Below are 24,467 nucleotides of genomic sequence, written 5' to 3'. Positions count from 1 at the left end.
TGGTGTCTGTTGTAACTTCTCCTTTTTCATTTCTAGATTTATTGATTTGCTTCCTCTCCTTTTTCTTGATGAGTCTGGCTAATGGTTTATCAATTTTGTGTATCTTCTCAATGACACAGCTTATAGTTTCATTGATCTTTGCTATTGTTTTCTTTGTTTCTATTTCTTTTTTTTCTTTCCTTCTGCTAACTCTGGGTTTTGTTTGTTCTTCTTTCTCTTGTTACTTTAGGTGTAAGGTTAGATTGTTTACTTGAGATTTTTCTTGTTTCTTGAGCTAGGCTTGTATAGCTATAAACTTCTCTCTTAGAACTGCTTTTGCTGCATCCCATAGGTTTTGGATCATGTTTTCATTGTCATTTTTCTCTAGATATTTTCTGATTTCCTCTTTCATTTCTTCAGTGATCTCTTGGTTATTTAGTAAAATATTGTTTAGCCTCGACATCTTTCTGTTTTTTATGTTTTTTTTCCCTGTAATTCATTTCTAATATTGTGGTCAGAGAAGATGCTTGATATGATTTCAATTTTCTTAAATTTACGGAGGCTTGATTTGTTACCCAAGATGTGACCTATTCTGGAGAATGTTCCATGGACCATTGAGAAGAAAGTGTAATCTGCTGTTTTTGGATGGAATGTCCTATAAATATCAATTATATCTCTCTGGTCTGTTGTGTCATTTAAAGCTTCTGTTTCTTTATTTATTTTTATTTTTGATGATCTGTCCATTGGTGTAAGTGAGGTGTTAAAGTTCCCCACTATGACTGTGTTACTGTCAATTTCCTCTTTTATAGCTGTTAGCAGTTGCCTTTTGCCTTATGTATTGAGGTGCTCCTATGTTGGGTGCATATATATTTAAAATTGTTACATCTACTTCTTGGATTGATCACTTGATCATTATGTAGTGTCCTTCCTTGTCTCTTGTAACATTCTTTATTTAAAAGTCTATTTTATCTGATATGAGTATAGCTACTCCAGCTTTCTTTTGATTTCCATTTGCATGGAAAATCTTTTTCCATCCCCTCACTTTCAGTCTGTATGTGTCCCTAGGTCTGAAATGGGTCTCTTTTAGACAGCATATATATGGGTCTTGTTTTTGTATCCATTCATCAAACCTGTGTCTTTTGGTTGGAGCAATTAATCCATTCACGTTTAAGGTAATTATCGATATGTATGTTCCTATGACCATTTTCTTAATTGTTTTGAGTTTGTTTCTGTAGGTCCTTTTCTTCTCTTGTTGTTCCCACTTAGAGAAGTTCCTTTGGCATTTGTTGTAGAGCTGTTTTGGTGGTGCTGAATTCTCTTAGCTTTTGCTTGTCTGTAAAGTGTTTAATTTCTCCATCAAATCTGAATGAGCTCCTTGCTGGGTAGAGTAATTCTTGTTGTAGGTTCTTCCCTTTCATCACCTTAATTATATCATGCCACTCGCTTCTGGCTTGTAGAGTTTCTGTTGAGAAATCAGCTGTTAACCTTATGGGAGTTCCCTTGTATGTTATTTGTCATTTTTCCCTTGCTGTTTTCAATAATTTTTCTTTTCCTTTAATTTTTGTCAATTTGATTACTATGTGTCTTGACCTGTTTCTCCTTGGGTTTATCCTGTATGCAACTCGCTGCTCTTCCTGGACTTGGGTGGCTATTTCCTTTCCCATGTTAGGGAAGTTTTCGACTATAATCTCTTCAAATATTTTCTCGGGTCGTTTCTCTCTCTCGTCTCCTCCTGGCACCCCTATAATGTGAATGTTGTTGTGTTTAATGTTGTCCCGGAGGCCTCCTAAGCTGTCTTCATTTCTTTTCATTCTTTTTTCTTTAGTCTGTTCCACAGCAGTGAATTCCGCCATTCTGTCTTCCAGGTCACTCATCCATTCTTCTGCCTCAGTTATTCTGCTATTGATTCTTTCTAGTGTATTTTTCATTTCAGTTATTGCATTGTTCATCTCTGTTTGTTTATTCTTTAATTCTTCCAGATCTTTGTTAAACATTTCTTGCATCTTGTCAATCTTTTCCTCCATTCTTTTCCCGAGGTCCTGGATCATCTTCACTATCATTATTCTGAATTCTTTTTCTGGAAGGTTGCCTATCTCCATTTCATTTAGTTGTTTTCCTGGGGTTTAAGCTTTTTCCTTCATCTGGTGTATATAGTCCTGTGCCTTTTCATCTTGTCTGTCTTTCTGTGAATGTGTTTTTTTTTCCACAGCCTGCAGGATTGTAGTTCTTTTTACTTCTGCTGTCTGCTCTCTGGTGGATGAAGCTATCTAAGACACTTGATGGGAGGGACTGGTGGTTTTTAGAGCTGACTGTTTCTCTGGTAGGCAGAGCTCAGTAAAACTTTAATCCACTTAAATGTTGATGGGTGGGGCTGGCTTCCCTCCCTGTTGGTTGTTTGGTCTGAGGCAACCCAACACTGGAGCCTTCCTGGGCTCTTTGGTGGGGCTAATGACAGACTCTGGGAGGGCTCACACTAAGGAGTACTTCCCAGAACTTCTGCTGCCAGTGTCCTTGTCATCACAGTGAAACAGAGCCACCCCCTGCCTCTGCAGGAGACCCTCCAACACTAGCAGGTAGGTCTGGTTCAGTCTCCCCCGGGGTCACTGCTCCTTCCCCTGGGTCCCAATGCACACACTACTTTGTGTGTGACCTCCAAGAGTCTCTGTTCCCCCAGTCCTGTCAAAGTCCTGCAATCAATTCCCACTAGTCTTCAAATTCTGATTCTCTAGGAATTCCTCCTCCCATTGCCAGACCACCAGGGTGGGAAGCCTGATGAGGGGTTCAGAACCTTCACTCCAGTGGGTAGACTTCTGTGGTATAAGTGTTCCCCAGTCTGTGAATTACTCACCCACCAGTTATGGGATTTGATTTTACTGTGATTGAGCCCCTCCTACCATCTCATTGTGGCTTCTCCTTTGTCTTTGGATGTGGGGTATTCTCTTACCAGTTATGCAGTGTCTTCCTGTCGATGATTGTCCAGCAGCTAGTTGTTATTCTGGTGTTCTTGCAAGAGGGAGTTAGAGCACGTCCTTCTACTCTGCCATCTTGGTTCTTCCTCTCTGATTTTCTAATCTGGAAAATACTCCTACCATCTCATTGTGGCTTCTCCTTTGTCTTTGGATGTGGGGTATCTTTTTTGGTGAGTTCCAGTGTCTTCCTGTCGATGATTGTCCAGCAGCTAGTTGTTATTCTGGTGTTCTTGCAAGAGGGAGTTAGAGCACGTCCTTCTACTCTGCCATCTTGGTTCTTCCTCTCTGATTTTCTAATCTGGAAAATAAGTTTTAATATATGTAATATTTTTATATAGGTATATATTATATATTTATGATTTTTGAAATATATGTAATATAGGCATGCCTTTATTTTGGAATGAATCACCTATTATTAAATAAAATTGATCTTTGCAGAAATCCAAAATCTAGTATCTTGTTTATGTAATTGGGGAGAGGAGAATTTAGGGATAAAATTGGTTTTAAATAGAGGGTTTCCTTAGATTAAGTGTTCTCAATTCTTTTATTTATTTTTTTTCAGTATTGACCCCCTAAAGAGACTTTTTCTATATATTTTTTTCTATTTGCCTCTCTCACTCATAATACTTTAATGCCACAGATACACTATACCTGTTTGTGTACAGTGGCTCTTTGAGGACAATAGCTATTGTAACATCTAAGATTTTTCCCATCAACCCCTCCCCTTCAAAACAATTTTCTCTCATTAAGGGCAAAAATCTCCTTTTGTGGAGTGTATATGCCTCAGATAGTACAATAAATATATATTTTAAAATGAAAGCAAACATAAATCAAATCCTGTGTCTAAAAATGTCCCTATGTTGTAGATTAATGGTTCTCATCCTTAAGTGTACCACCTGGAAGATTTGTTAAAGAACAATTTTCTGGGCTCAACTCCCAGAGTCCTTGACTCACTAGGTCTGCATTAGGGCCGAGAACTTGGATTTCTCACAGGTTCCCAAGCGATGCTTATTCTACTCAGGAAATCACATTCTGAAAACCAATGCTGTACTTAATGGTCGTCAGGGGAAAAAAAATGTTACTAAATTTATGTTTGAAATGTTCTGCTGTTACAATAACTAAAACACCTTCCCCGTTTATTTTAAGGGTAGCAACCACTTCTGTACATTTAATACCTACTCTGTTTCCCTTTACTCCCTAAATGAACTCATTATTTCTCAAAGAAAATTTAGATGAGTTTGTGTAAAGAAATGCAAAATTTCATGGTTTCTTCTAAGTGGTTTGGATCCTAGGAATGCAAACAGATGATTACAGATCACAAACTGTGTGATCTGCCTTGATGGAGTCACAGGGAACCTTGAAAAGGATAAGAATTCTTAGGTAAGAGATGCAGTGAAACACATCAATCCATTGGAGAATGAGTGCATGATATAAATATGTTCTTCTTTTCAGGATAGTACCCAAAAGAAAGGTGGATTACAGATGTTATAATGGAAATATTTCCAAAGTCCAAACACATCTCCAAAGAACACAAAAAAGTCAGCTCCTATTTGATACTTAAGGAGTGCTGTACAACTCTATCTCAAACTGTGCTTTTGTGTCTAAAAAAGCCCAGCTACAAATTAGCACTGACTTGCCTTTATTAGGCCAAGGGGTATTTAGCCCAGATTAGAATGTGTGGTCTTTTACTTGCATGACCAGCTTTAAGAATCAAGACAAAGTGAAATTTTAAAAATAGAGCTTCAAAGCCTAAATAACAAAGCAAACAGAAAGCCCATTTGATTTGGTCACTTCTCTGTCTTAAGGATCATGCTATTGATCTATTGCACATAGATTAACTCTGATGCACTACCACTCATTGTCTGGGATAATCTTGTATTTGCACACAGCACTCCACCTGGTCTCTTGGATAACAATACCCAGGAAATGAGGGAGGCTGTGAAAAAGCCCTGAATAAAGCAAGACACGGCTCTTTGTTTCTCATACCTCACTGCCTTCTCAGATTTTCCTCCTTCTACCTTTCATTTCTATGTTTGCCAAAGAAAAGAATTAATAGAGTGGAAGTTTTAGATCTGAGGCAGGTTTCATTGGCATTGATGCTTTTTCCCAACCTATTCTCAGCTAATGGCAGGTCACTGGGAGACTGTCTATATGCTAAGTTGCTCTTTTGCTGAAGGCTTTTCTGAGAGGGGAATTATTATTCGTCAAATGCTGGAAAGCAGACATTTTGTGTGTCCTTACTTTAGAAACCCTTTACAGCTATTTATTCCCAGGTTGGGAATGAACAACAATTTTAAATGACCAGAAAAATAAGTCATGCTGTGAATGTATACAGCAAGTGTCCTTCACGATATGCTCCAATCTTCAGCCTATTTTCAGCCTCCCTCTTCCTTGTGCCTGTAGAATGGGATCACTTCACAGCGTGCTTAGGAGGAGAATAAAGCACTATCCTTAATACAATTTATGAATCTTTAACATGTTTTTACAGTTTTGCAATTCTACCTGAAGTGTAGCTGGGCATTCTCATTGGTTACCTCCTTAGTAGTCTATGGACTACAGTTTTTCCAAGTCTTAAATGAGTAGTTAGGTGAGCAAATAAACAATTATGTCTAGACTGCAAATGCAATTTGAACACCTACAACTGGAAATGAGAGATTTGTCACGGCCGACTATTCACAAGACAGAGTTTCACATTTTTCAATAATCTAAGGCAAGTTTTCAGTTTTTGTCATTGTACAACAATCAATAGCTCCAGATTCCTCTGTTCCCCACACCTGTAAACTCATACCCGCATTCTTCCATCAGACTAGCCCACTTTAGATTTAACTTTCTTCTTCTCCATCTATTTGAAAATAACAAATGTTTCATTTTTCTCAAAATTCAAGTTTTTAAAAATTATTTGATGGAAAAGAATATTTTCTTTACTACATAGTTTTATTTGGCCTGTCTATATGTATGTTTTCTGCAATATAAACTTACTATTTGTTTGGATAAGTATCATATAGATATAGTTGAATACATGCACAGCAGTTAATATATAGATATATATAGGTGATGCACATTCTTAGATATTATATACACGTGTGTATATAGAATAGATTGTATGTATATATGTTTGTACACTTGTTTTTTTTGAAATAATTAGAATATGGTGCTGAATCAGTTTCATTTCTTGGTGGGACATTTCAAAATAAAGATCAATCAGGTAAATAGCAGGGTCAAGTTCAGAGTTTCAGTTTGAGACTTGTAGACATCTTCAAATTTGTGAAGTCACCATCAGTCAGGGACATCTGTTATGTTCATAGGATCAGAAACTAAGAATCAATATCTGGAGATAATAATAAATTAAATTCACATGGGAACATTTGGCAACTCAAGTGAAACCCTGAATTAGAGGCTGATCCTCTGTGGTCTTCATCCCGCCTCATTTCAGACCCTTTTCTGCTTCCTTCTAGGCCGCTGTCCAAGCCTCCTAACCAGTCTCCACTATCTTGGAATTTCAGTTTTTCTCATGATGTCTAACTATCCCAGTTACCTTTATTATGCTTACAATTTATCACGTTACAACTCAATGTAAAAAGCTGTGCTTGTTTCTCAGTATGTGAAGGTAAAGTGGAGACACCTTAATATATCACATGATGACTTTTTCAAACTGAGTCCACATTTTCCAAGCTAATCTACCTCACTCCATTTTATGAACCCCCTCTTCAGATCACACTGAAAACTTTACTTTTCACAGAAAATGCCAGACTTTCATATCTCCCTGACTGGTCACTTCTGTTTAAAAGTAATATCATGCCATGTTTTCTCCTTTCCCATTTAGCTGATTTTATGAATTTCCTGATTTCTTGATTTTATACATTTTTTATAACAAGCTATACATTTATTCATCCAGCCCATAGATGTTGAACTCAAGCCTAGAGTTAGAGTAGTAGAAAAGACAAATTCCATGTCCTAAAGGGGCTTACATCCCAGTGAGAGGAGAGAGTTAATGGTTAAACAAAGTTATAGGAGATAAATTTAAGTAGTGATAACTAATGAGGGTGTAGAGAGGTTAGCTTGAGGCTACCATTGATTATCTAGTCAGAAAGGGCCATTGTCAGGGGTCATTCATTTAAAGTAAAACCAGACTTAGGAGGAAGCAAACCTGCAAGGTGCCAGGGGAAGAACATTTCGGGTAGTGGTGGGGAGGAAACATATGAAATTATCCCAAAATATTTGTCTTATCAACAAAGAGAAAGCTTAACTGGAGAGTAGAAAACAAGGATAGTAGGTGATCAAGTCAGGTTGAAGGGCATTTTCCAGGTCATGTCAGACTTTATATGCTGTATAGTCTATGGAAGAACATTTTTGTTTTATTCTAATTGAAATAGTAAGCCATTGGTGGGTCATAAGTGTATGTATGTTGGAGTGGGTCTGATGTATTCAGTTGCGTGCTCTCAAAAGATTATTCTGGCTTTTGTGTAAAACCAGTGAGGAAAAGATGATGGAGAGGAGTGAGAGGAGCCAGGTGGGAGGCCATTCTACTTGTCTTGATGGCAGGTGGTGGTAGTTTGGATTAGAGGTACAGTAATGATAAGAAGTGAGCAGATTCTAGATATATTCTACAAATTGGATTGATAAGACTTGTTGATGATGAAGGAAGGGTGAGAGAAAATATCTGAGTCCTAGAAACAGGATGAATGGTAGTGTCACATACTGAGTTAATAAAAACTGACAGAAAAAAAATTTTGGAGTATAAAATTAAAGAGTTCTGAATTAGACATATTGATTTTAAGATGCTCATATAGATCCAAAAAGAGGTGTCATGTATTCGTTGAACACATGAGTTTAAAACTCAAACATTTGAGCTGGAAATATATTTTTTTATGATTCAACATTATAGAAACAGTATTTAAATTTATTTAATTATTTAATAATATATACTTTTTAATTCAGATGACCTCACCTAGGGATAGACTGTGGTTAGAGGAGAAAGCCAAAACCTCAGCTTAGGACATTCAAAGGTTAATATGTTGAGCAAAAGAGGATGCAGAAATGGAGGTTGATAAGAAATGTTGAAAAATAATGGAGAAATAAAAAAAAAATAGAGTAGAAAAACTTATGGAAAAATGTATTCCAGAAAGAGAGAGTGGTCAGCTGTGTCAAATATGGATACAAAGTCATCTTGATGAGGATAGAAGATTACCACTCAGAAATGTCAAGAGTGTGGTCCTTCAAGGACAATGGTGCTTCAAGGACAAAGGACTACCCTGCCTGGAAAAGTTTCAGCGTTACACCCCCTATCAGACCCTTAATCACCCTCCCCACAATGTTGCGATGGTTACAAAATTCCTGAGCCCGTTTGGGCAACTCCCACCTGGGCAACGGGACCTGTTCCAAATAAGGAAAGGCATCTGGCCTGTCCCACTCCCACCCTATATAAGGAAGGTATATGTGCCTTGGCCAATCATTAAACGAAATTTTCACCTAGGACCATTCCTTTGTTTTCTAGCTATAAAAACTGATCTATAACACATATTCTGGCTTGACTGTCCCAGACTACTAGGAAGTCCACCCACTGTTCTGGCAGTGACCCTTCCCTCTAATAAATTCTATCTCCTTTACATTCTGCCTTGTATCTGGAAATTCTTTTCCAACCCGCGTTTGGACGATGACAAAGTGGGAGATCATTTGTGACATTGCTAAGAGCTATTTGTAGAGAAGTGGAAATTTAAATGGAATAATAGTGATTGGAGAGAGAATGTGAAGTGAGAAACTGGAGACTGTGAATAGATCAAATACTTTATTAGTTTCACTCTTAGAGGAAGCAAAAAAAAATGAGATGAAGGATAGAAAAAGAATAAAATCAAAGGAGGATTCTACAAAACATTATATTAAGACATGTTTTTATAATTAAGGAAAATATCCTGTTTTAAGGGAAGACCTGATGATGTCAGAGAGGTGGGTGAGGGGAGAATTGTAGTCAATGTTTGGCCCTGAGCACTAGGAAGGTGACAAGGATTCATGGCCCATCTGGAAAGGTTAGCTTCATTATAATGCAGGAGAAGGCAAAGTAATTTGGGCAGAGATGTATGTAAAGTGATGGACCACTTTATGGTTAGATAGGTCATTTTTCTTTTTGTTTATTTTCTTAATAAAAAATGAGATGATGTCATGAGTTATGAGTGATAGACTGAAGAAGGGGCTTTAGATATTTGAGAGGAATGTAGTGTGTATAAAATAGTTTTCTAAAATAAGAAAGAAATTTACTAGGAAGGTACAGTAAGACTATCTTGACATGTTGATAAATTCAAAGTGAAATCAGTCAACAGAGTTGTGTGATCTCCTATAACCATATTCAGCTTTTCAGGTATACACATAGAGTAAGCAGTTAGTTAGACTTAAAAAGGATTGGACTTTTCAAGGAGCATTTATAGGGCAGAGGACAGGAGTGCAAAGGGTATTTACATGTGTGTGTTTATATTACTGAACCACAAAACCTCCATAGGTTAAAAATGGAGACAAAGATGTAATTGGGATGACAGGGAGTAGAAAAGTTGCAAAGTCAACTGACTGTGTGAAGAGGACTAGAGTAAATAATCTGGGATGAGAGAGGTGATTGTAAGATAATAGGATTTAATATTTCAGAGGTATAGGTGATGGTAAGGTCAAGGTTATAACCACAGAACTGAATGACTCATGTGATATGGATGGAAAGCTCATTGGAAGTGAGGAGGTCAAGGAACTGAGAAGCTGGGATTTTGAATGGGTAAGTGGATTTAAGGTATCTCTGAGGTTAAAGGTAATCAAGAAAACTTGAAATCGAGCTTTTGGAGGGATATGCTTATTGATTCTGGCATGTTTATTTTACTCTCTTTCCTTTTCTTTTTTCTATATTACTAAGCAGTAAGTTCTCAATGGTGTGAACACCTCCTTCTTCAAAATTGTCTTACAAGGCCAAGGAAAATACTTAGTTTATGCAAAAATATACAAAGAGTGAAGAAAAAATCCTCAATAACTAATAATTAATAATAACCAAGAATGAATGAATAAACAAATGAATGGGTGGTAATCCTTAGCATTTTTGAGATAGAAGGAGAAGGGGCATGCACTTCAATGAACTTATTTTATGGATAAAATAAATGACACCCATAAGATAAATTACTTAGCATTACATGCCTTATTAATGCATGAAATTAAACTAGATCCAGATATGAACACCAGCATGTTTTCTAGGAGAAAACTCTTAAATACATGGTCAGTACTTAAGTTTCAACATTATCAAAGTAGATAAATAAGCAAGAATAGACTTTGAATCAAAATTTAAATATCATTGATGGGATAGAGTTTATGTGCTAACTAAGAGCCAAGAACAGTTTTGTCCAAAGTTTTGGAAACTCACAATTCCAGCGTATTTCTGCCTGCCCTCTTGTTTATTTGCAAAGCAAATTTGCATTAGAAATCTCATATAATTCTGTGACTGCTCTAAGTAGCAGGCTAGGGAATCTAAGAATTGAATCAAAGTGTTATTTTCACAATAGGATATGAAAATCCCTGGCCAGATGTATTTGCTGGTGGAAATGAGAAAGAAACTGGGTACATCAATAAAACACGGGAACAATTTGAGGGCCACAGTAAAATAGCTTATGGTGTCAATACCTAGGGGATTTCACCAGTGGAAGGACCACATCACTAGAGAAAGAGAGAGAGAGAGATGGACAGATTCATCATAAATTCTTATTTTTCCCCACCCCATGATTGTTGCCTTCATGATTGTGTTGATCAATACCTAAGCACCTACCTGTATCATAGCAAGTTGTAAGGTTCAGGTTCACAATTCCAATCCCAATTGTTACAGCAAGGTCTTGGCCTTACTTCTTTCTTCAACTGGAAAGATGTTTAAATTAGCACATTTAATTAAGAAGTTTAACTCCTCCCCTGTGCTCTTCAGCTTAAGAGTTCTCAAGTGTCCTCTGTAGACTTGAAAGGGTTAGTCGGTAATCATCAATAAACATTGTTCAGTCTTTTTTTTTTATGGTATGAGTTTTCTTATTTAGTAGTGATTCAAATATCTTCTATTATCAGAAAAATAAAAAGATAAATAAACTGAAGAGAGATTGAGAGGCAGATCAGGTGAAATGACTGACTCTCCTTTCTCGTTTCCTCCTTCTTTTCCTAAGAGGTAAATTCTATCTGTTTCTGGTGAGTGTTCTGGTGAATGTGTGAGTGTACACTTTTGAATATATCCATGTGTGTAAAAGAAGAACAAAGCAATGGCATATTAATTTTATAGATAGCCATGGCACTGGACTCAAACTGGCAAAAGAAAGCGACCTAGGCAAAATTTAAAGTCAATAAATGTTATTTCTGAAAAAAAATTAATAATGTGTTTAATAGAAAAAAATCTATAGCTGTTGGAATCAGACATTTAGGGGGTAAAAGCTAGGTCTACCACATTTTACTCCCTTAAGTTTCCTTCCCTATATAATGGGAACATGTTGTCTACCTTACAGGTGTGCCTGGCCCAGTAAATGCTAAATAAATGTTGGTTCCTTTCTTCCATTCCCTGGACCTGGAGACAACCTATCATGGAGTCAAAGTGTTCTAATAAATCAAATGCAATTGAGATATCTATCAATCATCAATCATGGCACTGAAAAAAATATAAAAGTACATAATATTAAACCTATCCTTAAAATACTTAACATTTTGCTGAGAAAATAAGATGTTCATAGCAATAATGATTATAATCATTACAAAGAATAAATGTTCCAAAACTAAATTAGCATTTCAAACACTGCATGTGAAATGGTAAGATTACTATTTATATTAATACATACAAGATTGATAAAAATAGAGGTTAAAATTACACTTACAGATTCTTAGAGTTGAGGAGGGAATAGTGATTATTTAGTTTAACCCTCCCATTTTAAAATGAAGAGACAGAGTTCATGTATATGATGTGATTTGTCCAAATCATGCCTTTATTAAGTATCAGAGCAATTAAACAAAGCAAGAGCAGAAGCAGGATCTATAGATGTAACATCACCAAATTACATTCAGTGGAAGAGTGAATGTTCCAATTCTGCTTAATTTATTTTTAATTGCTTTAGTATACAAATATATCCCTTTGGTTCAAGTAACATTACTTTTACACTTAGTCCACTTCATTGTGATGAACATTAAAACCATTTAAACAAACAGGAGGCAACATGTTTTGGGTGCTGTATGTGGGAGAATGATTCATCTTTAAAGTTACCTAACGAGATATATTAACTGCTGTCACCCACTTTGGCTGGGATATTCCATAGATACAAATGTTCAAAGACACTACTAGTAGTTTCAAAAGGAATTTCCAAATTGATGATTCCTTTATACCTGGAGGGACACAGTGTTTGACATCAAAGCTTGGTATTATGTGGCTTCAGTTAATCAAAACCTCTTTAGAAAAGGGATGAAAATCAAAAATATTAGAAGATTTACAAAATAGGTATCCTAGTTATTAAGATGAATGGAAGCCAACTTTTGTGTTTTTATGATTAGCAAAAGCTAATACTGTGTGTAAATAAGGAAGAAACAAGATAAGATGAGCCTTCTCCAATTGGCAATTTTGGTCACTAGTAGGTGCTATCATGTGAAATACAGAGAAATCTAAGAAGAAACATTTCATGTAACTCATTTCCCCCCAGTGACTTCTACATTTGCAAGTTCTTCCTCTTTCTGCCCTTCTGGACCCTAGGCCAGATCCCCACAACCCATCAGAATGGAGTTCAATAAAACATATACAGGATAAATAAGAAGCTGCAACATCCCTCGTCTTTAAAAATATGTCAGGCAGCTCCCCATCACCCATATATATATATGTTTTTAAAATTTCATCTTTATTTATGACCAAATACAATGCAAAAAAAAAAAAAACCATTCAGATGTTATCCAAGCATATGTTTTGGGGCTCTTTTCAATCATAGATGCTGGGCTGAATAAGCTTTGTGTCTGACCTAATATATCACCTTCTTCTTTCTGAAGCCCTCATATGATGCTTAAGTACAATTTAGTACTTAAATATATAGTATCTAATTATCACTTGTTATTGAATCCCTTGGGTTAATCTTGTCACTTTAACTGGATTTGAAGCTTCTTAATAACAGAGCTTATATTCTATTTTTCTTCTTATTATGTGTTTTTCATAGTGACTAAGTCAGGCCTTCAAGATATGGTAGGGGCCTAAGGAGCGCCTGTATCTCTGAATTGAATAACATAGTCTTGTTTATACCTTTTTTAATCCACAAGAGACAGTTAACTGATGTTTTAAAGAATGTAGGACCCTTAATAAAGTAATACAGGGCTTCCCTGGTGGCGCAGTGGTTGAGAATCCGCCTGCCGATGCAGGGGATACGGGTTCGTGCCCCAGTCCGGGAAGATCCCACATGCCGCGGAGCGGCTGGGCCCGTGAGCCATGGCCGCTGAGCCTGCGCGTCCGGAGCCTGTGCTCCGCAACGGGAGAGGCCACAACAGTGAGAGGCCCGCGTACCACAAAAAAAAATAAATAAATAAATAAAAATAAAGTAATACAAATGAAATGTACCCTCTTACTTTATGGATAGCTTGCAGTAGGTGAGGGAGTTTGGGTAGAATTTGGCAGAGCACTCCTTCCCTGGCTCACTGACTCCTTCTCCAAGTTTATGACTTCTTATTTGTGTGATTCTTGATATTTTATTCTGAATGAATTATATGTTTTCACATTTAAGATGTCATTATTGTTGTAGTTCACATCTGTCCAAATAGCCATAAATACCATTTTCACTATTTATTTCCTTCTTGAATAAGTCAGTTATACCAGAAAAGAGAAAGCTCCGCAATACAAGTTTTACATCTGTTTTAGGTAGCTCATAACAAAATACTCACTGAATCTTCTGACTGCAGTCAGAAAACGTTCAGAGCACCTTTATGGAATGGAGACCTTACACTCTTCTGGTCTTAGTGCTAGAGAAGATTTTGGATCACTTAATTTTACTGAAGAGAAAAGCATAGCCCCGAAATGGAAAATAACTTGACCGAGGGAACACAATCAATTCTTCAAAATTACTGTGATTGCAATAGAAATTAAATAGACTTATTTGGGTCCCCGGGAGCAGTGTTTAGACTAGGGGTGGTTTTGACTACCAAGGGACATTTCACAATGTCTGGAGACAACTTTCGTTTTCACAACTTGGGCAGAGGTTCTACTGGCAACTAGTGGATAGAAGCCAAAGATAGTCATAAAAATCCTACAACACATAGGACAGGCCCCACAGTAAAGAAGTATAAGGTCCAGAGTATCAACAGTGCTGAGGTAAAAAACACTACAATTGAAGAAAAACAGAAAAAAAAAAAGAAGCAAAACAAAATCCTGTATGTTTTATATGATATCTCTCTCTCAAACTAACTTACATGTTTTCTTTTTTATTTATTTATTTATTTTTTTTGCGGTACGCGGGCCTCTCACTGTTGTGGCCTCTTCCTGTTGCGGAACACAGGCTCCGGATGTGCAGGCTCAGTGGTCATGGCTCATGGACCCAGCCACTCCACGGCATGTGGGATCTTCCCGGACCAGGGCATGAACCCCCGTCCCCTGCATAGGCAGGCAGACTCTCAACCACTGTGCCACCAGGGAAGCCCTTCCATGTTTTCTTTTTCTGTATCTATGGTCAGGTGCATTTCTATCAACTCCTTTTGCCCTACAGTTCACTCTTACACTCTTTAAATTGGGAGCGGTGGTAAGGAAAGATAGGATTTACTGCCAGGAAGAACAAAGGTAAGCTTCATGTCTATATCTATATTCTATTACTTAAAGGAGGTTCAATTAACCCCCAAATCCTGTTAATAACTCTGTTTTCTCTTAGAAATCATAGACATATAAACCAACTGAGTTCTGGAAAGCCTTTTGGGAATATCAGGGAAATTTTCTATTAACATAAAACACTATGAACACCAATGAAATCAAAGGCTTATGTGGAAACATCAAAACGCCTGCCTCAGGCATCATTTTGACCTTTACAATTTTCAGACTCCATAGCATTTCAGTGTTTTTGATTGTTAAGGATACCATTTGGTCCTAAGTAATAATTCTGGGATCTTAACAAAATTAACAGTTCATAAAACCAAATTATGGGTCTCTTAAGACAGTCAGACATAGGGGTCCAAATTGAATGTATATAATAACTTTTTTTTTCTATATATGATATTGGTATTGCTAGGTCCTGTAGCTGTGTTTACATTGTAACAGGAAGTGAAGATTAAAGATAAAGATCAAAATTCTATGGTTTAATCAGCATGGTGAGGTTGATCCTCATCACTCCCAAGTTCTGCTGTCTTTTCATCTTTTCTCTCTATTCCTTTTAGATGCATTAATGTTCTGAGATTCTAGACAGAAGAAATTAAGCTTTAAATGTAAGTGGGAGGGGTATGACTAGGTCAGTATGTTGTGAAGTTGGATGAAGTGTGGGATGACAAGTTGGTTTGGTTGAGGAAGAAATCATTGGCAGAGCAATCATGTATTAAGATACTTTCTCTCTTCCCTTACTGTATTCTGTATTTTCTCCAAAAGCCCTTTCTCTCCTTTTCTTCCATTTCTAGTTTTCTTCTCTTAAATATCCTCAACTTATAGACCTGTAAAGTAAAGTAGATACTCAGTGAGGTTTGTTCGATTGGCTGGTTACATCTTCTTTTTGACCTCCATCTAAACGTTACGTTACTTAACAGAAACAGAACAGCTGCGTTTACATAAGGTGATCCTGGACAATTTTCAGCCATTGTAATTGGAATACGTCTCCAAATTATTGCTGTAATCAGTAAACAGGAAACAGGTAGACCAGAATCCAAATTCACTTGTCTGTCCTGGAAGTCAACAGTTAGGGCTCATCCAAGGAGGAAGGGGGAAATGGAAATGAGGAAAATCTGACTTTGAACTTTAGATTTACACATACCATCACTCAGATAAGGTTCTACACAGCCTGATTTCCTTAATTACTTGATCTTTTTTTCATCCAATCCCCAATCACCCTGAATAAAATTTTCTTTCTTTTTTTTTTTTTAATATGGCATTCGGTTTTTAATTCTTCCTATTCTAACTTTAGATATAGTGGCTGATTTGGTAATTCAAAGATTTTCATTAATTTTTTTTAAAATCCTTAATTAGAAAGAGGTACTTTAACAAGGAAAATTAACTAAATAATTAAAAATAAGGGGAGATAAGATGGATGTGGTAAACAAAATGCTATTTCTTCTAAGGGTATATATTTATGTTAGTTGAATTGAAAAGTTAAGTGATAAAATATTACAAACGTGTAGAAAGGAAATTCAAATAAATTTTTATTCATGCTTCTAGTTCTTTATAGTACATTACATCAGTTAATGGCAATTTGTATAATTTGTGTAATGACATAAATTGTCACAAACCCTCACTCAGTGAAGTGCTTCAGAGTCATAAATCAGGAGACAGTGAACATTGGGAAGAACAGTCTATCAGCCTTAGGGTGAAAGAGGAATGGGTCATGGTGGTAATCACTCAGTGAGTAACTGTGCAAGGTTGAGAAGGAAAATGAATGGAATGGCAGGAGGAAAGCATGACTGAGCCAGAGTTGATGAGCTAATCCTCACATCAAATGGAATCATGCTTCATGGATACATGTTGTTTTGCTCAACTTCTAAAATTACTTTCCCTGACTTATGATTACTTCTTTACAGGGGTCTAAGGACAATGTTGAGAGTAAATCTTAAATCCTTTCAGACACTTTCCAACACAGGCTACTTTTTTAAAATTAAGACACATATATATGTATATATAAGAAATATATGTATTTCTCAAGAACTGTCAAGGGTTTGAGATATTATCCTACTATCAGGCTAACAATTTAGCCTGCCACAATATCATGGATGTTAGCAGAAGACATGAGCCTCCTGGGTCAGAGACAAAGGACTATGTTACTTAGGGCAATAGCAGCAGCCAGATTATCAGCATTTTCTTGCACCAATTCCCTAAGCCTCAGTTCCCAATGCATGACACAGAGAACACTCTGACACAAAGATATCCAGATGAGTTACATTACAGGACAGTTACATACACAGTATCCAAATCTTTTAAAATGGGCAACAAACATGCCTACCCTTTGTTCTAGAAGTAGCTCTAATTTTATGCCCCAAGGTTACAAGCAAACCTGCCCTTGGCTCTTGAGGGAGACAAAATCTCTATTTTCCAAGGCTGTTGAGTATATAAACATCCTTGTAAAGATAATCCAAAGCAAAGGTAATCAGTGTCTCTGCTTGCAAGTAATGAAAAGCACAAGACACACATGAAAAATTGTTTTCCAACACTTTTTAAGTGGAGAAATGCTCTGATAAAGCCCATGACTTTGACTCCCCTTGGGATGTGAATCTATGTTCTCTTACTCCTGAAGGGAAACTTCCCACCTCCCACCACTCCCACTCTTGGAACTAAGGAAGTTGAGCCACCTAGACAGTGGAAAATGAAACAAAAGATTAACTTTGGTCTCTTAGCATTAGCAGAGGGTCTAAAGCAATAATCCTTGGCATTTATCCCTTTACCTTTTATTATCTAAGCACTTTGTGAAATTATCTAGTTAGTTAATCTTCCTAACACCTTTGTGAATGAGGTTAAATGATGTAGTTTCTAAAATAGGTATATACAAATTATAACTTGATAGGTATAGTGTTATAAGTCTGGAGTATAATTGTTCTTGGTGTTTGATGGGATTACAGACATTTTACAGGCCACTGGTTGTAGTTTCGTCTACATATCATCTGTTTTTATGGTCTAGCATCTTAAGGAACAACCCAAAATGGCTCAATGAAACTACTGTCCCTTCTAAGTAAGCCAATCTTATAACACATAATTTTTTAGATACTTTGAGGTTTTTTCCTACTATAGCTTCTCTCAGTTGTAACTCTATTTCTAATTCCAGAAGTAATTAACTGAACAAAAATTATAAAACCTTAAAATTAGATAAGAAGTTGAAAATATCATGTAAGTTTCTTCAATGAGTAAATTCTTCAGAACTGATAATTTTTTAAAAATATAGTGTAGATTAAATTCTTTAATCAATAAAGTAATAATATAATGTATGTTTCTTTAACATTTTGTTAATGTAACCTAATATTATTCAGACTTCACAAGGTTGTTAATACAAAAAGGGTCACAATATCTCAAACTTCACAGGATTATGGGTTTTTTGTCTGTTTTATTTTTCACTGATGAATCCCCAATACCTAACTCAAGAGTTCACAAAGCATGCACTGTAAATATTTGTTGAATGAATGTTAGAATAAGCTTTTAACCTTCCAAAAAGTCACTGTGTCACATCAAGTCAAGTTTACCTCTAAATCCATATTATAAAAAGCGTCTGCCATTATGGATAACAGTCCTTGTTCAAACATTATTCCTGTTTCCTTCATTTTCCATCTTACTCAGCAATTGCTCCCAGGGATCCACATAGAAATCTCAAACCCCTCATGTTGCCAGCTGTAAACTGGGTTCTGGACAGGACAAGCAAGGAGGATTTTCTTCCCCACTCAAGGATATATCTTGCCACTCATGGTGTCTAACAAAAACATTTGGCTTGATGTCACATAAATCTTTGTGATTTCAATTTCTTCAGCCGCAGTCTAAAACCCTGTTCGCCAAAGCCCCAGACCTCATTCACACATCCAAAATAAGGATTCTTTGCTATCCTCCCCCACTTTCCCTTCTCTCTTCTCTCTACCTTACTGTTTCCACATACCACCGTCTCTATGCAGGCTGTCTTACCCATGATCAGGTTAACTCTCGTTCCACAGACACTTGTTCTTCACAGGCAGTGATATCTGGATTTTATTTTCACTTAGCTGCAATATCATCTTAAGTTAACAGATATAAGTTAATATATATTCCAAGGAATGCTTTCTCTTTTTAAGTGGTTACCCTGTGCAAAGCAAAACACTTACTTCAACTATACATTGGTCAACATCTTCCTAGGGATGACACAATTTAGTCTCTTGATGGTGAACCTAAATTTTTGTAAGACCTGCTTGTAATTAGGCCTGGTAAAGAGTGGTATTGATTACAACATATAATACAATTTTTTTACTTTCTGTCTTCTTTTAACCTCCTTTAAAAATAAATTCATGTAATGAACACGTTTTCTAGTTGTATCTGAATGATTGAATCTACACAATATTTTTTTTTTCCTTCATGTCAATGATCACATCTGCTTTAGGTAGATTTTTTAAAAACTTTATATCCATTTCTTCATATTTGCAGTCTCTTTCATTCTTCCAAGTCCAGGTAAATGATGATGATGTGATTAGCCTCATCACCTAAATATAAATGACTCTGACAAAGAAAGCCTGTGCCCTAAGAAATAAAAGTTCAGCCTGTTTTTGACATAAGTGTCAAGACAATCCAAGAGTTGCCCTTGCAACAGATAATTAGGGAAAACTGTCAAGACTGCAGCTTAATCTTGTGTACATCTGCTCAAAGTAAGCTCTGAAAACTGTGGGATCTAGGAAGACAATCTTTTGTAATTAGCCAAGGCCACTATAATCCATAACAACATCTGATCAAATTGATTTCCAGTCCATCAAGTTGTATCTGTCAACAGCAAGCTTACCGATCATCCTGGAGCTGTGACTACCTCATGTAAACCTCTAAGGTCATTTAAAGGTTCCTTTGCCTTGTAAATATAAAATCATTTTCACTTTTTGACAGACTGTCTTTTCATGTCGGGCAGTTGGGCAGAGGGAAAGTAGGAAAAAATGGACTGTCAGTAGCATTCACAAATCATTAACATCAGGGAGGCAGAAATCCACAACATGTCTTCTGTAAGATTAGTGTTCTAACTAAGTAGCCAACCATATTTGTAATATATGAAGACAAATAATTATATCACATTTACTTCTGCACTTGAGTGAGTCTGTTGCATAAGAGACTTTGCTATTACGGTGTGCATTGCCAAACATTGCACCCATGCCTATCTCTCTACTTGGATGTACTACTTTCATCTCTATTCCATACCTGTTACTCTTTCCAAGCTCTAGTCTCTAGGTAGTCTCAAATACAATCACTATATCTTTCTTAAACTCAAGTTTTAAGAATGGATTGAATCATGCCACTTTTCTGCCTCTCTCTTGTCTTCCACATACATTCTCTTTTTTTTTTTTTTTCCCAGCCTGGAGTCCTAGGTACTTCATGTTCTAAGCTTCGTGACCTTCCCCTTTCTCTTGCTCTCTTGATGGCCATATATAGTCCCTCTCATATATAAAATTAAATTATCCTCATTAATCTAAAAGTGCCAACCTCAGATCAGTTTAAAACCTCACCCACCTCCTCTTGATCCTAATTAGATATGCTCTTAATTACCCTTCAGTGTGTATGACTTAATGAAATAGTCCAACAGTTTGCTTCACTTTGTTTTCCCTCACCCAGACTCTCTGAAAGCTCCTTAGAATGCTCCTCATTCCTTCTTGCAACTTTTCTCTCCTAGCCTATGCGGTAAGACACTTTTCTGCCATCTTTTTCACTTTTTCTTTTCAAAGATCCCTTTGAAAGACCATCCCCTAAGTGAAGGATACTCCTGGAAGAATTCCAGCCCTCAGTTTTCTGTCCTTCTTTCCACATTTCCCCATGCCTCCTAGTGCCTTCTCTAAGTTCATGACTCTCATTTTGTGTCTCCAGCAGCTTGCACTTTTGTCCCATACATTCAATTGCCTAAAGGCATCTCCATGTAAAAAATAATATTTGTGCAAATCTCACCATATTCAAAGGTAAATTAATCTTCTTCTCACACAACTGGATTAATTTTTCAAATTACTTCATTCCAGTAAGGCAGTTGTCCTGGCTGGTCTCCTTCTCTTGCTATACTTTCAATTTGTCACCAAGCTATTTCATTCCTTCTTTCAAATTTTGCCAGATAAATATTACTGCTTTTCTTTTTTTATTGCTGTCACCTTAGCAAAGGTTTTCATCACCCTCCTCCCCAAATTAAGAAACCTTACATTAGATTTCCTATTGAGATATAATTCATATGCCATAAAGTTCACGATCTTAAAGTGCAAAAATTTATGTTTTTTAGTATATTCACAAAGTTGTGCAACCATCACTATTTTCTAATTCTAGAACATTTCATCACCACCAAAAGAAACCCTGTACTGATTAGTAAGTAGTCAGTCTCCATCCTGCTTCCCCTCTCCTCATCTCTAAGCCCCTCACCAATTTTCCTATCTGTCTCTGTGGATTTTTGACATTTTATATAAATGAAATCATACAATATGTGGTCATTGTGACTGGCTTCTTACACATAGCATAATGTTTTCAAGCTTTATCCATGTGGTAGCATGTATCAGTACTTTATTCCAACAAAAAAAAATTTGGTGACAAGTATTCCATTGTATATATTTTGTTTGTTTGCTCTTTCATCAGTTGATGGATATTTGGGTTGTTCGTGGTTATTATCCTAAGAAAATACAGTATTTACTATAATAGATAAATACATGGGAATGTATAAATGTGTGAAAGAGAAAATGGAGAGAAAGCTTGGCACATGTATATGGAAGTAGGGTCAACTAGATTTGTTGATGGATTAGATGCAAGGGATGAGAGAAAAAAATAATCACAGATGAATCCATAAACTTATGAATTCTATGCCTTCCTTCCCTGGTAGGGGGAAATTATTTAATGACAGAGAAAATTATGGTTACACTAAGGTTTCTGGAGTCTGATTGTCTGTAGGTTGAAGAGAGGACACTTGTTTTATAACTTTTCTTTGGTAACGATTATCTATGCTTATGAATTTAAGTTCATTTACATATGTGTATATATATACATATATATGTATGTGTTTATATATATACATATATATGTATGTGTTTATATATATACATATATATGTATGTGTTTATATATATACATATATATGTATGTGTTTATATATATACATATATATGTATGTGTTTATATATATACATATATATGTATGTGTTTATATATATACATATATATGTATGTGTTTATATATATACATATATATGTATGTGTTTATATATATACATATATATGTATGTGTTTATATATATACATATATATGTATGTGTTTATATATATACATATATATGTATGTGTTTATATATATACATATATATGTATGTGTTTATATATATACATATATATGTATGTGTTTATATATATACATATATATGTATGTGTTTATATATATACATATATATGTATGTGTTTATATATATACATATATATGTATGTGTTTATATATATACATATATATGTATGTGTTTATATATATACATATATATGTATGTGTTTATATATATACATATATATGTATTATATATATATATATGTATATATATATATATATATATATATATAAAATGGTTGGTAGGGTTGATTGCTCCAGGATGGGGCAATTACAAAGTTCTAACTGAATATTTTTATGTGAACGTCTAAATACAAAGTTACTGTCAAACCTATAATAATGCCTCTGAAAGACACTCATCGGGGATGTGCTTTTTTATCTTAGTTCTATACATCAACATCCACCCCTGTCACACATACATACCATTTAAACTCATACTTGGCTGTGACCTTTATCCTAAATCTGCTTATGTCACAATGTGTCGTGAAGTCCTGCTCATTTTTTCTCTTAAGTACTTTCTGTGATCCACTTCACTCATCCCCTTGCCCTCATTCTTATCATTTCTTACGTACATTGTCTATGCCATATCCTTCTCTGACTCAGACTTGTAGCCTTCAATTTATCATCAGCACTGCCAGAAATATCCAGATAAAGTGCAAATCTGACTTGTCTTGACACTTAGAAATGTTCAGGCATTTCCTATAGCCAAACTTCAGTCTGGGTTAGTGTCCTCTACTTTCCCAAATAAATTGTATAATACTACAGTACAAATGGTACATGTGGTGCATTGTATCTGTCATATGTATTACAACTATCCTTTCATATATTGTCTTATTTGTTTTTATCCTAAGATAAAAATTAAAATTCTGGGCTATTGCCTAGAATCTGGCTTATAGTAGATCTCAATTAATGCTATGCAAGTGAATAAGTTGTGTATACATTAGGTTAGACTGGTATGGGATAGATTGTTTTTCTAAAATGTTATTCCTACTCCAAAGTTTTTAACACTAGTTATAATTAAAACCCTCTTAGTTCTTACAGTCTATCTAACAAGAATAAAAATAATAATATTGTCTGGAGTGTTGGAGAATTATACTTCATTTTAAAGATTGAACACCTGAATTTAGGTTCCTTAAAGCTAAACTTGGTAATACTTATTGGAATGTTGTAAAACAGGGAAAATTGAAGTATAGGAAATTATAAAAATATTTCATAAATTAGTGCATAACATGAAAATATTTGCATGTTTTCTCATTTTCATACAGGTTACTAAAAAAAAATAAGGAAAAAAAGGTTTTCCAGAAAATTGTCTGCTATAAATATATATAAATATATAGCATTCATATTATTAGGAGAAGAAAAATATGTTCAGAGCTCCAAATCACATTTCAATAAAGTGAGCTTTATTGAACATTTCCAAAGAAAAATTCACACTGAGTCATTCAGAACCTTGTTAGAACATACAGACTGATGGTCTCAAGGTTTTCTGATTTTGAATTTAGAAAACCTTTAGGTAATACCTGGTTTGTTGTAAAGTACAGCAAAAACCAAAAACACTCAGTGATAAAAATTTAGACTCTATGTTTGTGTATATGGTTCTTTTCAGTTCTGGGACTTTGTAATCTTGTTCATTTGGATTTGGCTGTTTGTTGGGCTTCATATTCCAGCATGGGGCAATTATAAAGGTTCTACCATTCACAAAATTCTCCTCCAGTTTCCACATTAGTGTGAATATACTACATTAGTACATTAATCTCATCACTCTATCTCCACCAGTCAACCAAGTCTCTGATAATTCATGTTAACACTTTTCAGAGTTGGTAAAATCCTAACTTCTTTCAGGAATCCATCTTTAATTTAATCACTGTTTTAATTAACATCTTCCTCTCTATTCTCTATACACTTGAATTTTCAGTCTATATTTTACCTGTTTGAGCTTTTGTTATGACTATTTTCCCACTATTTCGTCCAGACTATAAACGTAGGGTTTCTGTTGATACCCACTCCATCTTTAAGATCCTCTAAAGCAAAGCGCAAGTCCCAGCACACTTAGTTTCCCAACTCTTTTTTTTTTCCTTGCTTGAGGTCTTTGGTACCACAGGAACTTACTTCACCATTAGCAAGCATAATCCGGAAAGGTAGGGAATTACATGGGCAAAAGTTATCATTAGAAACATGGTCTAATTTCCCTGCCATTTGAGGGAAGATTCAAAGGTACAATTGACAGTTTTTCAGAAAGTCCCTAAAGGTATTGAACATCAGTTAATTTGCACATTAATGTACATTTTTTTTGTTGTTGTGTTTGTTTTTGTTTTTTTTTGCGGTACGCAGGCCTCTCACTGTTGTGGCCTCTCCC

This window comes from Physeter macrocephalus, chromosome 19 (assembly GCF_002837175.3).
Source record: "Physeter macrocephalus isolate SW-GA chromosome 19, ASM283717v5, whole genome shotgun sequence".
NCBI lineage: Eukaryota > Metazoa > Chordata > Mammalia > Artiodactyla > Physeteridae > Physeter > Physeter macrocephalus.
Note: the sequence above shows the minus strand (reverse complement) of the source record.